This window comes from Myodes glareolus, chromosome 8, assembly GCF_982192425.1.
Source record: "Myodes glareolus chromosome 8, mMyoGla1.1, whole genome shotgun sequence".
NCBI classification, from domain to species: domain Eukaryota; kingdom Metazoa; phylum Chordata; class Mammalia; order Rodentia; family Cricetidae; genus Myodes; species Myodes glareolus.
In genome coordinates, this window is record NC_142033.1 from 35990043 (window position 1) to 36006407 (window position 16365).

General features: G+C 37.2%; 1 protein-coding gene across 4 annotated transcripts in view; it reads left to right on the forward strand.

Annotated features, from left to right (window-relative positions):
- Cox7b2 (cytochrome c oxidase subunit 7B2) overlaps window positions 1-16365 on the forward strand; it is a 112165-nt gene that overhangs the window by 61101 nt on the left and 34699 nt on the right. Inside the window, exon 4 of one of the 4 annotated variants that reach the window (XM_087908974.1) lies at window positions 1766-1882. The exons of the other annotated variants lie outside the window; for them this stretch is intronic. The gene's annotated coding sequence lies outside the window, so the exon portion shown is untranslated. The remainder of the gene's footprint in view (window positions 1-1765; window positions 1883-16365) is intronic. 4 annotated transcript variants of the gene reach the window in all.

Genomic DNA, 16365 nt, shown 5'->3' on the forward strand with positions numbered 1-16365 from the left:
TCCATAGGGTCTCATCCTCTGTGAAAACAAAAGAATCACCTCCTTTCCAAAGTATCACATTCTTAGATCCAAATTCTGAAGTCAAGGTATTTTCAAAATATCTATCTTGGATGAGTTCAGCAACATTTATAAACAAAAGTCTTTTAGCAGCTGTTGCTCCTTCCTCAGCATTCAAACAATTCAATGAGAGCAGAATAGCATACAGTATCAAGATTCTCTGTGTATTTTCCATCCTTATGCAGCTTTATTTTAACCTCTATTTCTTATATTTTTACTTTTACTTTTAGAGACAGGTTCTCTGTATATCTTTGTCCTGGAATAACTCTATAGACCAGGCTGTCCTTGAACTCACAGAGATCAGTCTGTCTCTGCCTCCCAGGCATTGGGATTAAAGGCGTGTGCTACCACACCCTGAAGTCACAGAGGTCAATCTACCTCTACACCTTGAAGTCACAGAGGTCAATCTACCTCTGCCTCCCAGGTATTGGGATTAAAGGTGTGTACCACCACACCCAACTACTCCCTTTTTTTTTCCTTTTTTACTTTTAAGAACTTTAACCTTTAGCCTGCATATATTTTTAACACAATGTAAACCATTTAGAGGTTTTTTTTTTTTTTTTTTTGTCTTTGAATCTCTCTTTACTGTATATGTCTGTTTTTCTGACTACATGAGTCTTTAAGGAGAGGATTAAAGCTATGGCTTTGATGGCTAGATCCAGCCCATTTCTTAGCTTTCTAGCCTCATGGCAGAGGTACCACTGGAGCCATTTTCATTGCCACAACTCTGTGGCGTTTCAAGGTCCCTGCCAGCAAGCAAGCTGCAGCATTCTGCTCACAGACCACATTCAAATCCTCCAAAGTCGGACTGCATGCCTGAAAGAGTCAGAGTTTGCCCTGGCAGGATGGCACAGAAAGTCGGCATTTTAAAACAGCGCAGCTTTTTTCCTGCTACGGCTGAAAACCGAAAAGCATGCGTTCAGCTTTTCATCAACACCGGTTAAGTGTTTCATGGCAGCACCTCTTAAAAGAGCTGCAAGGTTTTCCAGCAAAAGCTGAGTCAGGAAGCCTCTCTTAGATGAGAGCGCTTGCTTGCCTCTAGCAAGCAGAGCATAACCGAGAAATTGCTGCTACCAAGAAAACATGCTTTCCTCTATTCTTTCCCAAGCTTTCTCAAGCTTTCTGTGGATGCAGTTATCCACGTGGGTGCCATCTGTAGTGAGGAGCTGCGGGCAGGCCTGCTTTTCATCCCGCATGGCTCCTGCACGGCTCCCGCACGGCTCGCTTAGCCCCGAAAATAACAACACACTACTATTTGCCTACTAAATTTTATTTTATTTGTTTTCTTCCTGAGTGGACATCTGCCAGTTATTTGTTACAACAGGAGTGGTTATGAACAGTAAATTAAATGTGCAAAAGTGATATATGTCAGTTATATATTTCTCAGCTTAAAATAAAACTGCGTGCATTGCCTCCATAGTCACTGCTTCTTTCAGAAGCCTGCAGCTAGGGTCCATTTTTATAGGAGAGGTCAGTCTCTCCATTTACCTATCTAGTGCATTAAACTAATTTTTTGTTATTCTTGATTCGTAACATTATATATCACAGGGTACATTTACTATATTTGAAAGCCAACTTTAAATAATTGAAATAGTTATGAAATTAAATAGAATTTTATTCTCTGGATTTAGAACTATATTCATTTTTTAAAGCAAGATGTTAGTAAAATGGCAGACTAAAATCTTCTTTCTTCTTACCTACAAAACAGCAAACATAATCAGCTGCATTTCAAACAAAATGACAACGGATAAATGCAACAGAATTGTGGAGATTTTGATCTGTAAATAAGAAGCAAGACTTACAAACCAAGAGACTTAGACTCAAGGTGATCATGTTATAAGAACATTTAAGATGTTTTATGGCAGATTGTTTGTGCTTTCCCATCTTTTAAAATATTTAGACTTTACTTGAAATATATAAGTATATTTATTTTATTTTGTTGTGTTTTTAAGGTACTATTTAATCGAAATACATAGTTGTATGAATAGATTTATAGAATTTACATATTTGCTAAATGTATGAGCTAAATGCTCAATGAAGTGTTGTGACCAAGGGATTATAATGTGTAGCTGAATGTAGACCTAAGTACTATAAAAAAAGAGAAAAAAATTAACCAAAATATCATGTATGCAATATTTTTTTCAAATGGGTATAGCTGTTTTATTTGCAGTTTCTTGTCTTTGTCTTTCACCAATGTTCCCATTAGCAGTCCCATCAGCAAAATTAAGATGAGAATTGTAGATGAAGATTCCTAGTGGGATTGCAGTACAGATGAACAATAGATGTGAAAAGTCTGCAGTAAACCATATCATAGATTCTGAGATATGCAATATTCTTAGGTATTCTTATGTATTTACACATTCATTCACTTAATATGTAGATCCTAGTTCTTGATTGCTGATGTTTTATTAGCCCAAAGCTCATAAATACCACAAGGTCATGGTTCAACAATGATAACAGCACTAAGAAATCTCACTCTTGTCTTTAAAATATGAGATTGAAGGGTAAGACTTAATTTATCCTTAACTTTCTCTGTGAAAAGCTTTACTCTTGGGAGGTAGAAAAAAAAAGAGAAAAAATCAGGAGTAATAGTTTTCAGGAAACAAAAACAGTTATGAAAGTGACAAATGACATACATGTGCTAAACTCTCATAAATGTTAAACAATTTTAGAGAAAAAAATAGGAGACAATATAAATATATGATTGCATTGTCTGAGATGCTTAGGAGAAAATGGACTCAAGACTGAGGATCTTTGCAAAACAACTGGCGAATGAATTGGGCTATTCAATGAGAAAGTGTGTAGCATGGCAACTGTATCATAGTAACGGGGCTAGTGAAAAGAAGCTAGAATTTCAGTAAAAATGAAAACAATTTTTACTGTAAATATAACTTTTTGCTGGCAACCATGCTCCAGATTGTAACATGATGTCATTTCCTGTGTTTTCTAAGGTGTAATTATGTGTTTTTTGTTTGTTTGTTTGTTTGCCTTGTACTGGTAAGGGATAGAGAATGAAGAAATTACCAAGAAAGTTTCAAATTATTAATACATTAGTAGCTTTGTTAAGATTGTTAGACTATCATAATCCATTAAATTACAAGCTTCTATATGACTACTGGAAAATTCCCTTAAGAGTAAAATGTGGATGTATCTTTTTTAGAGCAAGACATAGTTGTTTACCATAGATACTGGTAAGTTGCTAAGGAACTTTGTGGGATATCTTAAAGATCATATGCATTTAATTCATCCTATGCCTGTGGGATGAGAATGTGGGGCTTAATCAGGAACCTTTTAATTAAAAAAAAAAAACAACAAAAAACAGCCTATCCTAAAGCTTTCTGGGGACCCTCTGCCAGTGCATTCTCCTCACAGGTTCATAGCAGAAGCTCCTCAGCTCAGCCATCCCTAGCTTTCCAGTAATATCACTGTGGGGTGTTATTGGGATGATTTAAGCAAGTCTTATAGCCCTCCATTGTCCTTTCCTCAGACTTCTCTTACTAAATAAATCCAAGCACGAAGCATGTGTGGACCTTGTTTTGTGCCTCTGCTTTATTCAGAAACTTTGGAAAACTGACTCAAAAGAGGAATTCCTCCAAAAGACTGCAGCGGTGTGCCTGTCACTTTTCCTTTGTCAAGTGAAAGGTGCAGTGCAACTGATGGATAATCAGTCGTCTGACTTCAGTTAGAAACGTGTGCCAGAAGACAAGCAGTGTGAAGAATACCGTGGAGTTCTTTGATATACGCAATTTACCCGACATTCAGTTGACATTACAGGAAAGGAGCCATAGAACCTGCCTTCATGAAAGTTCTTGCCATGCTGAGAGAGACTTCCAAAATTGCTGAAAGAGATGGTCCAAGAGCCTACCTGACCTGAATTCCTTGTTTTGTCTTGCAAGTTCCCTCCCTCCAATGCATTCATCCTAAACCACAACATAGCTCCCAAGAGAGTCTTTTAGAGTCTTGTAGCTCTACCTACTGGGTAAACATGTTAGAATGCAAACCACCTATTTAAATGCATTTTAGAGGCACTGTTAGGTTGGACGCCATCTGTCAATTGAGGAATGCTCTTTGGCCTATTAACACTCTACCTGGAACTTAACTGTTTGTTATTTTTGCCTTAAAAAATGAAATGGAGTCTTAGGTAGTTGAAGCTAGCCTTGAAATCCTAATCCACCTCAAAATTGTTGAAATTACAGGTTCGTGTCACCATGCTTAGTACACATTCAGAACATGTTAAAGTTTGTACCAGTCCCTTGGTCATTGTCAAAATCTTCAATATTTTGTTAAAAAGATGCATGGGAAACCAGTGGCAATAATAAAAGGCACTAAGTTTGGATCCTTTTTAGGAATCCCAAGCCTAAACTTTGATGGCATCAAATCTCTCATGAAACCAGTTTCCTGCAGGCCAGGAGAGAGATGGCAGTGGATTAGGTGAGGCCATGGTTGTTTGGACCACTACTTCATGTAGTTTACTTTTGCCTTTTAAACTTACTTTAGCCATGATCACACACATACCACTTTGATTATGGAGTGATCACATGACTGCCAGTTTTATGGCTTGATAGGTTAGCAAATCCCCAGTTGATAACAGATAGTGGAGTTTGTATAGAAACACAGTGATTTGTGCACTGTAAAACACACAATCTCTACTAAATTCTAACCAATGGTCCTTAAAGGAATATTTTGGCTTTGCCCTAAAATCTCAAAGTCGCATATTATGATTGACTTATATGCTGTTTGCATGGCCTCCAAACAGCATTCTTATCAATCATTGATATTTCAGACCCGCTGAATGTGCTTAGATACGTTTGAGAGTTAGTGGTATCATCTGTAGCAGCTCAGAGCTGTTAGGTATGTGTCTCCTATTTAGATCGTCACTCTGAAATAGTAGTTTGGGGGAATCAATAAATAATTGAGTCAGATTATCATACCTATTTTGATGAAAATATATTTCAGTATCTTAATTAAGCATTCTTTGAATTTTTCTTTAATGTTTATAGAACCAGCCACATTCAATAATGTATTTTTAACCTTTGAAGGGAGTGATTATATAGATATAGAAGGCCTCTAAATTTCAGTAGCATATAATTCTCAATAGCTGATATTCAAATATTAAGAGCATTTAGGTAACTGGAATATTAACTGTCTAGAATCCTCTTTGGTGTGTGTGTGTGTGTGTGTGTGTGTGTGTGTGTGAGAGAGAGAGAGAGAGAGAGAGAGAGAGAGAGAGAGAGAGAGAGAGAACTGGTTGCTTTTCCAGAAAACCTAGGTTTGATTTCTAACACCCACATGGTAGCTCACAACCATTTGTTACTCCACTTTCGCAGGATCTGTTACCCTCCTAAGACCTCTGAAGGCACCGGGAATATATGTGGTGCATACACATAAATGTGATCAAATCTCTCATCAACATAAAGTAAACCATCCTCTTTGACTCTACCCGTATCTGAGCTATATCTTGTTTCAATGGTATATGTCAAACCAAGATTAAAAATTTACTGAAAGGAAACTGATGAGTTGGGTCAGCAGGGAAAATTCATTAGCCACATGATAGAAGGAGATAACCATGTCCTTCCAATTGTCCTCTGACCTTCACACACCATGATGGAAGATCAGTGCATGCGCATACAAACACATAAATATCAGAAAAAAGAAAAATCCCATCTTTCCTTGTAGCATGTAGTGCCGACTTCAGAAATTGCCAAGAGGCACTGAATCTAAACCAGAACACTTTGGAAAGAGGGTTAGCAGTGATAGACTCTGCTGCCTTTGGACTGATGGCAGGAAATGCTTGAATGAGAGTACAGCTATTGGCTGTGTGAACTTGTTCTCCCAGAGAAAGTCTTAAGCATATACTGCTCCCATAATTGAGAAAATGTGAGAGGAGTGTTGCACAGGAAGAAGACAGCAGTATGGGCTTAGCTTCTTGCTATATTCAACTGAGTGTCAGAAAACTTAGCTACTCTCAACCCTTGATCATGGAATCCTCTAGTCCCTCTGCAACTGAGCCTTGGATCACAGCTCAGTAAATGAAAAACACATCCAAGAAAATTCTAAAATTATTTATCAGAAAGTTGGCTGTAATGCAAAGTTAATGAGATAAATTAAAAAAGTTTAAGACTAGTAAAATTTGCCTAAAAACTTATGTAAAATCAATCATTTTTCTTCAAAATAGCGTTAATTATATTAGAATTATAAGAAGTCATGTGCTTTCCTGATATTACTTCTAGCTTAAAATCTGGCTGAATTGTATAAAGAATTACAATTTCAGGAATAAGTTAGGCATAAAAACTTTTATGAGATGAATTGAAGTACACAATGGAATTTATTTACTGAGTAAAGAGGAAGTGTAAAATGTGTCAGTAACCCTAGGATTTAACTCTTCATGAGACAATTTTTGTTAAAAGTAATATTATTTACATTAGATCATGATTATTTTTTTCTTTTTTTCTTTTTTTTTAAGTTTATTAATTTATAAAAGTTTCCATTTCCGCCCCTCCTCCCAACACCCTCCCACTCCCCCCTACTTCCTCTCCTCCTCCCTCTCCATCCCTAAGAGCAGTCAGGGTTTCCTGCCCTGTGGGAATATCAAGTTCCTCCCCCCTCCCTCCAGATCCAGGAAGGTGAGCATCCAAACAGACTGGATCCCAAAAATCTAGTATATGCAGAGGAAACAAGTCCCAGTGTCATTGTCAATGGCTTTTCAGAAAGACCCCCATGCCAGTCACATTCAGAGAATCTGGTTGGATCACGTGCTCATTCAGTCCCAGTCCAACTGGCCTTGGTGAACTCTCATTAGATCAGTCCCCTTGTATCAGTGGGTGATCACACCCCTCGCGGTCCTGATTTCCTTTTTCATGTTCTTCCTCCTTCTGCTTCTCATTTGGACCATGGGGGGCTCAGTCCGGTGCTCCAATGTGGGTCTCCGTCTGTATCGATGAAGGTTCCCTCTGGTCTTGCCTTCTTTGCTCACGTTCTCTTTCCTTCTGCTTCTCGTTTGGACCTAGGGAGTTAAGTCCAGTGTTCCAATGTGAGTCTCTGTCTCAATCTCCATCCATCGCCAGATGAAGGCTCTATGGTGATAAGCAAAATATTCATCAGTATGGTTATGGGCCAAGGCCGGTTCAGGCACCCTCTCCTCTGTCCAGAGAACAATCTGGGGATCTCTCCTTGGACTTGGGATCTCATTTATAATCAAGTCTCTTGTAAACCCTAAAATGACTCCCTTAGTTGAGATATATACTTCCTTGTTCCCATATCCATCCTTCCTCCCTCCCCCCATCCCAATCCCTGGAGCTTTCCCCATTCCTCCTCCACTCCCTTCTCTCTAATCCTCTCCTCTTCCAACAACTCCCCCACCCCCCATTGCACCCGAGGTTACCTGGGACTCTTGTCTATTTCCAATCTCCAGGAGGATAACTACATGGTTTTCTTCAGGTTCACCTTCTTATTTAGCTTCTCTAGGATCATGAATAATAGGCTCCAAGCCCTTTAATTATGGCTAGAATCCACTAATGAGTGAATACATACCATATTCTGCTTTTTGGGTCTGGCTTACCTCACTCAGTAAAGCGTTTTCTATGTCCATCCATTTGCATGCAAAATTCAAGATGTCATTGTTTTTTACCGCTGAGTAAAACTCTAATGTATATATGTTCCACACCTTCTTTAACCATTCTTCTATTGAGGGGCACCTAGGTTGTTTCCAGGTTCTGGCTATTACAAATAGTGCTGCTATGAACATAGTTGAACAAATGCTTTTGTGGTATGTTAGGGCATCTCTTGGGTATATTCCCAAGAGTGGAATTGCTGGGTCTTGAGGGAGGTTGACTCCCAGTTTCCTGAGAAACCGCCACACTGATTTCAACCTGTAGAAGAATGAAAGTAGATCCATATCTATCACCATGCCCAAAAATCAAGTCCAAATGGATTAAAGACCTCAACATTAATCTGACCACTTTGAACCAGATAGAAGAGAAAGTGGGAAGTAGTCTACAAGACATAGGCACAGGAGACCACTTCCTAGGTAGAACCCCAGTAGCACAGACAATAAGAGAATCAATGAATAAATGGGACCTCCTGAAACTGAGAAGCTTCTGTAAAGCAAAGGACACTGTCAGTAAGACAAAAAGGCTACCTTCCGACTGGGAGAAGATCTTCACCAACCCCTCATCAGATAAAGGCCTGATCTCCAAAATATGCAAAGAACTCAAGAAACTAGGCAATAAAACTCTAATTAACCCAATTAAAAAATGGGGTGCTGATCTGAACAGAGAATTCTCAACAGAAGAACTTCGAATGGCCAAAAGGCACTTAAGGTCATGCTCAACCTCCTTAGCGATCAGGGAAATGCAAATCAAAACAACTATGAGATACCATTTTACACCGGTCAGATTAGCTAAAGTCAAAAACACCAATGATAGCCTATGCTGGAGAGGATGTGGAAAGAAGGGAACTCTCATCCATTGTTGGTGGGAATGCAAACTTGTGCAGCCACTGTGGAAATCAGTGTGGCAGTTTCTCATGATTATGTTTTAAAATTTTGAGTTTGTCTGAATGCTGCCAGAATAAACCTAATTTTATCTGTAAAGTCAGTCGTCCCCCAAAGTGTAACTATGATTACTTTATAGCAATAGTTTCAGGGTTTGAGCTAAATTATTTTTATTTTTAAAGTCCCTATTTCTGAGCATTTTTCTTTTCTTGAAATCCAACATTTAAAGACTTAAGAATGAAACTTCCCCAGGGGATCCTTGTATGTCTGTCTCTCTTAGCTTCTTCCTTGAGTCTATTTGTGGAAAAGGAGGAGTCATAATATGAGCACAGGGGTTAAATTCATGATGTAGAAACCCACAGAAACAGCTGACATGAACTAATGGGAGCTCGTTGACTCTGGACTAACAGTGGGGGAACCTGCATAAGACTGAACTAGGCCCTGAATGTGGGTGACAGTTGTGTGGCCTAAGCAGTATGTGGCGCAAATAGCAGTAGAAGCAGTATTTATCCCTAGTGCATGACTAGCTTTCTGAAGCCTTTTCTCCATGGAAGGATACCTTGCTCAGTCTAGATACAGTGGGGAGGGCCTTGGTCCTGCCCCAGCTGTTATGATAGATGTTGTTGACTCCCCATGGGAGGCCTTACCAGCTCTGAAGAGTGGATAGAAGTGGGGTGGGGTAGGGAGAAGGTAAGTGGATAAAAGAGGAGAAGAGAGAGAGGGAACTGGAATTGGTATATAAAATTAAAAAAAGATTGTTTTAAAAATAGAAAATAAAAAAAATGAAACTTCAGTTTTTTATTTATATAAAAAATCCATTCCCCCTCCCATTTGGATTAGTTAAAATATATAATCTTGTTTCTTCTAATTTGATTTTTCTGCCAGTGATTCAGGTCATTGCTAATTTTACAAATAGAAATGATATATCAGAAATTTTGGGTTTCTGTGGTAATTAGCAGTCATAGGTCAGTGAATTTCAAAATTCAAAAAAGAACTTTTCACTAAAAAAATTATCTTCAACATTAGTGCACAGGAGTTTCTTAACATGTGGCTTTTGATGTGGATTTCTTTCTTTCCTTCCTTCCTTCCTTCCTTCCTTCCTTCCTTCCTTCCTTCCTTCCTTCCTTCCTTCCTTCTTTCTCTTCTCTTCTCTTCTCTTCTCTTCTCTTCTCTTCTCTTCTCTTCTTTCTTCCTTTCTTTTTGCAATGGCCTTTTTAGTTCTTCAATAGCATAGGAGCTGGGATGCCCAGGATTGGCCTGTCCTGTTGTCAGATTTCAAAGTATGTTTGGTTGTTTCTCTTGAAAGTTCAAGAGAACCTGTATTTTGGTTTCATTTGTTGGAATTACAGGCAGTTGAGTAGTCAGAGAATCCACTGAAAATGCGAAAAGAAAATAGCACTGAAAATCCATACATGAGCTGATAAAGTTCCCAGTGTTTAAGTGCTGACTGGATTCACAGACCTTGAAATGAAGTCCTGTAAAGTTTTCCTATTACATCTTCAGCTTCATTTTGTTATACTGTGAAAGAACTGGCATCAGTGTGTGAGGGATCCAAAAGAAATACTAAGTTTGGACATACCAGTGATAACTTAGCTATATTGGGAAATAGAGCAAGCAGGTATTTGGGGGAACCTTCAGCTATGTCAGCATAGTGCTTTTTGAAATGGTAGTCGACACATGTAAGTTTTGCTGTTTTCCTGAGTCTAAGTAAATTTGTTCTATGGAACATTGATGACCTGGTTGCATCAAGTTAGAAATAATATTGTTATTCATGAATTAGTACTGCTTTTTATAGCACTTTTAAACTGAAAATGATGTTAGTTTATCATTACATTTGTTTTAATTATACTTGTTTTTGTAATATTTTAGAAGAAAATGTTTTATATATAATGTATATAATATATAAAGAAAATATATGGTCATTTGTATTTATAAATTATATAAATACAGCCTGCTCAATCCACTTAATATTACATACACACACACACACACACACACACACACACATATAGCATTATATGCATATTGATTTCAGGGCTGAAAAGGGGACTGATCCCTTGGGAAAAGTATTTTCCAATATTCCTGGAGTTGTTTATATGTGTGTTTGTGTATGTAGTGTGTGTGTGTGTGTGTGTGTGTACACAGCAATTATACTAAAAGAGGCCATTATCTCCAAAGGGGATGGGAAACAGTGACCTGAAAGAAAGTGAATGAGGGAGAAACACACACTTTAAATGGTGGGATGTCATGGGGTCAGCAACTGGCTAAGTAAAAGCTGTGAAATTTTACATTGACTAAAGGAAATAGTCATAAACATGGAAAGGATCATGTAGGGTGAGTCCATCTCCATTCAGCCTAGAGTTCCTAGGTCAGGCTAGCAGGTGATGAGATGTATGTATATCAAGGTCCTGTCAGACTACCTTTTGTATTCCCATCTCAAGTGTTTTCTCCCTAGTAAAATCCTCCTGCATCCCACAGGCTACACACATTGTATAGGTAAGTTTTTGTTTTCAGTACTTATATTGCACTTTTACCTTCTAATTAATTTCAGCCTATACTAAGTGCTCACCACAAGCCACGAATTTTTGCTGAGGCTAGAAAGATACTTATAGATAAGGCATATAATAGATGTCCTTATGTAGCATTGAGTTATAGTTAATGTCTTCAAGTGTACAAATGAAGTCTGAAGCACTATTTGTCATAATCTCTAAATGAATGCAGCTAGTGCTATTGAACAACATTCTTCAGTGATGCCAAGAAATTCATCATTCCTTCCGCCCCTTCCTTAACAGAATGAGACATTGACGTCTGTGAAGCTGTAACAATCGCCCTCTCACTCCATCCTGTGATAACTGACCTGCCCTCTGCTCGTTCCTTCTGTGTATTTGAGTGTATTTACATTTCATACCTCTTTTCTCTTGAAATTTCTATTATCAAAAGGAAGAGTGTTTGTGGGAATATGGAGAAAGGGAACTCTGGTATATCGATGGCAAACTGTAGTTGAGCACAACGTTTGTAGAAAATAGCATGGAGTTACCTAGAGAATTTAAAAATAGAGTTTCCATATGATCCAGCAATTTCTTTTCTGCCCATTTACTCATGGGAAATGAAATCAACACCTTACTAAAAGTATCCCCCCACCCCTTGATTCATCACAGCATTCTCTGCAGTATCCAGGATAAGGAAATCATTTAAGTATCTGGTTGAAGGGATAAAGAAATTGTGCTGTCAAGGAATTCCGAAAGCTTCCTTATTGTATCTGAATAGTGCTTACAGTATAGAAGGCTGTCTTTTGACAAGAGATCTCCACTGAATTCCTAAGGTGAAGATCTTGCCTCGTTGGTTATTCTATTAGCTGCAATAACAAATGCTAAAAATACTAGCAGATACTTTAATGCTGATAGCACTAATTGATATATCAAATTATTCAGTGGATCATCAGCCGATGTGATTAAATATGCAAGGCATAAGCTATATTTAAAAATGTCTGCTGCTTCTATATGCTTCATCTGATGCATTAGCATCAAATACTTATTTTTTTAATTTGAATAACATGGAGAAACTATTTAAGTAGGTCATTCATAGTTGAATTTGATATACAGTGTTTATTTTACTTGGTCTATGACCATCTTGGTTGGATGGTTGTAAAAAATAATGAAACTGAAAATGTGCATAAATTTATGTATAATTGCAGCATTTCTGGGAGAAAATACTGATAACATAAAAATTTGCAAGATAAACTGATTTTTTACAATGCATATTATTACTATATTTTGATTAAGGCAAATCAGTGACTGTAGTGAGATTTGTGTAGCATTTCTCCATCTAGGAGAAATGTGAGCAGAGATGTTGCTGTGAGATGCTACCGTTGTGGTCACATAGTCTTCAGGAAAAATTCTGTCATTTTTTGTTATAAAATTTAACTTTAATATTGTTTGTTTTCTATGCGCCTCCCTTCTCTACCAATCCTAGTTACAGAGAAACCCCCTTTGTCTTTGTCGAGGAGGAGATTATCTTATACCAAAATGAAAGTTGTGTTAAGATTAACTGGTGTTTGTAGTAAAAGATCACAATTAATAATTTATTTGTTTTGAATTTTATTATTTTTTATTTTATATGTATATGTGTTTTGCCTGCCTAAGTGTCTGTTGCAACACATGTGTACCTGGACCTTGCAGGAAACAGAGGCCACTGGATTCCTCTGGAATTAGAGTTTCAGATGATTGCGAATCTCTAGGTTGGCAGTGGGTACCAACCTGGATCTGAAGAACAACCAGTGCTCTTAGCTGCTAAACCGTCTCCTAGTCCACATTTGCTGAATTTTTATTATATGGCAGATAAAAAATAAGTACAGGGGAAGAAATGGAAATAGAACTCACATATCTGTGGGGCAAAAGTAGATACATTATTTAATATTCCTTTCTAACCTTTACTTGTAAATTCCAGTGTCATGCATGTCCATCTGTTAAGGAAGAAATGATGACATCAAGAAATCTGATATATACCTGAAGTCACATGGCTATTTGCACCTTGTAATGTGTGGCTCTACCATAGTGCTCTGCTTTTCAGTTGTAAAATCTTATGCATTTCTTAGAAAAACTGGGTCTAGTCCCTTTTCCTCTAGGAGACTAATACCTCCATTTGATCCCAAGATTTCTCTATCTTTTGTGAAGTTAGTGACCTCATACTGTAATTTTCTGGTTTTTTTTCCTATTGGATAGTTCCAAATCAGAAAGAATATATATGGTATTATTTTTCTCTACTGACCAGTCATATTCATTCTCTCTACTTCCCATCCTTTTTCTTCTTCCTCCTTATCTTTTTCCTTCACCCACCCCTCCCTTTCTTCCCTCCTATGTAGTACCATTTATTTTTTGAAACTGTTCAAACATTTGTACTCCTTTTATTTTGGCCATCATTCACTGTTGGTTGAAATGTAAATTTTTTAGCTCCTCTGGAAACCAGTATTGGAGAAAAATCAAAAACTAAAAATAAATCCTGCATATGACCCAGCTATACCACTCTTTGTCATATGCCCAAAGAGTATGCTATCCTAACCCACAAGTAATTTCTCTGTAATGTTTTTAGTTGTTTTATTTACAATAGTCAGGAAATGGAAACAACCTAAGTGTCCTTCAGTGGATGGATAATGTAAACGTGACACATATAATGGGATACTATTCAGCCATAAGAGAAAATGAAATCATGAAAATTTTAGGTAAATCAATGGTGAAAAGTGGGGGAACAGGAGGAAGGGAAGGAGAGGAAACTGGGATTGGTATGTAAAATGAGAAAATATTGATTTTTAAAAATAAAACAAAACAAAAAACCACAGAAGTTTCACATCCTACATCTATAATATCATGCTGGGGTTTGCTCATTGCAGCATGACCCACTTATATTCAAGAATCTAAACAGCATATTTATCATCAAATGGTAAAACACTATGCTAATAAAAGCAGTGAGCAGTATACTTCAGGGACATGTAAAGTAATAAAATCTAGGCATGCTCTTTTCCACTGGGAAAGTCTTAGAGTCATCCTGAGACATAATGATGCTGTGCATTTTTTACTGGAAGCTTGAACTGCAGAGAGATGATTCTGTTTGCAGGGTGTGACTACTTCTTCAGATATATGAATTTTATAATATACTAGAGGTGATATTTTTACTTTTATTTCAAATAGTGTTAAAGATTGTGACTAGAAAAACATTTACACTTGCTATTTATGTTAAAGCATTATCCTGTAGTACCTACAATGTCTGAAACTGAAGTAATTACGTGACTTTATTTCCTGACATTTAAGACTGCATTATATGTTCTAAACTTAAAACACAGCAGCAGCAGCAACAATAACAACAGCAACATTAAAAACTCACATAAACTCACTGTATTTAGTCTATAATTTGATTTGCAAATGTTTCCTACAGGACATGGGTATTTTCAATACTAACTGGCAGAGAAACTAGTAGTAGACTGTTCTGTGACTTAACACTGGGTTTGCAGAGGGTTGTTTGATCACCTTGAACAACCCTGAAGACACCTAGAGCAATCTAGAAATCATTGTTCTGTTCGGTGCCCCATCTAGTTTTTTTATTCTTCTCGCCTGTGTAAATAGAGACTGTGCTTTCATTTCCCAGCCACCCAGACCCAAGTAATCACAAAGAAACTAAATTAATTACAATACGGGCTAGTGGCTCAGGCATATTTCTTGCTAGCTCTTACATCCCAAATTAACCCATTTCTATCAATCTATGTATCGTCACAAGGCTGTGGCCTATTGGCAATGCTCTGACATCTTTCTCCTTTGGAAGTTACATAGTGTCTACCTGACTCTGCCTTTTTTCTCCCTGCATACAGTTTAGTTTTCCCTCCTATCTATATTTTGCTTTGCTGATGTGGGATTCCCCTCTGTATGCTATGAATATGTTTTACTACCATTGGAATACAGAAGCTGCTTCAGCCTATAGCAGGGCAGAATATAGCCAGGCTGGAAAAGATATATAAAGAGAGGAGGCAGAGTCAGAGAGATGCCATGTAGCTGCCAAAGGAGAAAGATGCCTGCTGGATCCTTACCAGAAAGCCACAGCCTCATGCCAATACACAGATTAATAGAAATGGGTTAATTTAAGATATAAGAGTTAGTCAATAAGAAGCCTGAGCTAATAGGCCAAGTAGTATTGTAATTAATATAGTTTCTGTGTGATAATTTGGAGCTGATCGGCCGGGAAACGAATGAACATTCATTGGTTACACACTGCCATAGGCCAAAGCAGCTTCTTTATTAACCAATGGTAACAAAACATATTCATAGCATACAGGAAGAAATCCTGAATCACACCTGCATTGAAATATAACTAACAAATGTAAATTACTTATACGTAAAGTCTGTATCATGTTTTGATATATACATGTACATAGAGACATCATAAACTAATTGACATCATCAAGATAATTAGCATATTCTTAAGAGTCTTTACTATTCTCATTTGTATGTGATGGCTAAATTTAAGGTCTGTAATTAGAAATTTTTGTATATAATATAGTGCTATTCCTTGGTTCTTATGCTGTATATATGCACTCTGGAACTTAGCCTTCTTGACTAAAATTAATAGTTTTTAAGCCGTCATCCCTTTCCTCACAACAGGACTCTGGGAAAATACTGCTACACTCTCTGCTTCTACAGCTTTCATAATTTTGAATATTATATTTATGAAAGATTATAAAACTTGTAACATTTGTCCTGTGTTTGGCTTTTTGAGCTTACCAGAGTATCCTTCAGTTTTGTGTTACAAATTTTCTTTGTTTTATGACTGAAACATACATTATTTTGGTGGTAGTGTTAGTAGTATGTGTATGTGTTTGTATGTGGGCATACTCTCTATTTTAATACCTTATGTATTAATTTGAAAACATATAAGTTAATTACTCTCTGGACATTGTAAAAATTGCTGCAGTTTGATTACATATATATCTTCAAGTTACTCATTTTACTTTATACCCATGCTGAGGTGCAGTTGCTGTCTCATATGATTTTTTGTTTTGCTGTTTTTAATGATTTCAGAAACTCTCATGTTTCTTATACCAGTTTACATTTCTACCAACAGTATGCAAATGTGTCCTTTTGATAATAACCATTCTAATGGGAATGTGGTTATATCTCGCTGTGATTTTGACTTACATTTCCTCTGAAGTTTGTTGCTTTTGAGCATTTTCAAAATATAATTTTTGATGTGGTAGTCCCCTCTGTGTGCTGTCATTATCATTAATGGATAAAGAAGCTGAAGTCGCAAGTAGCCTGTTGATAGGGCAGAACTTA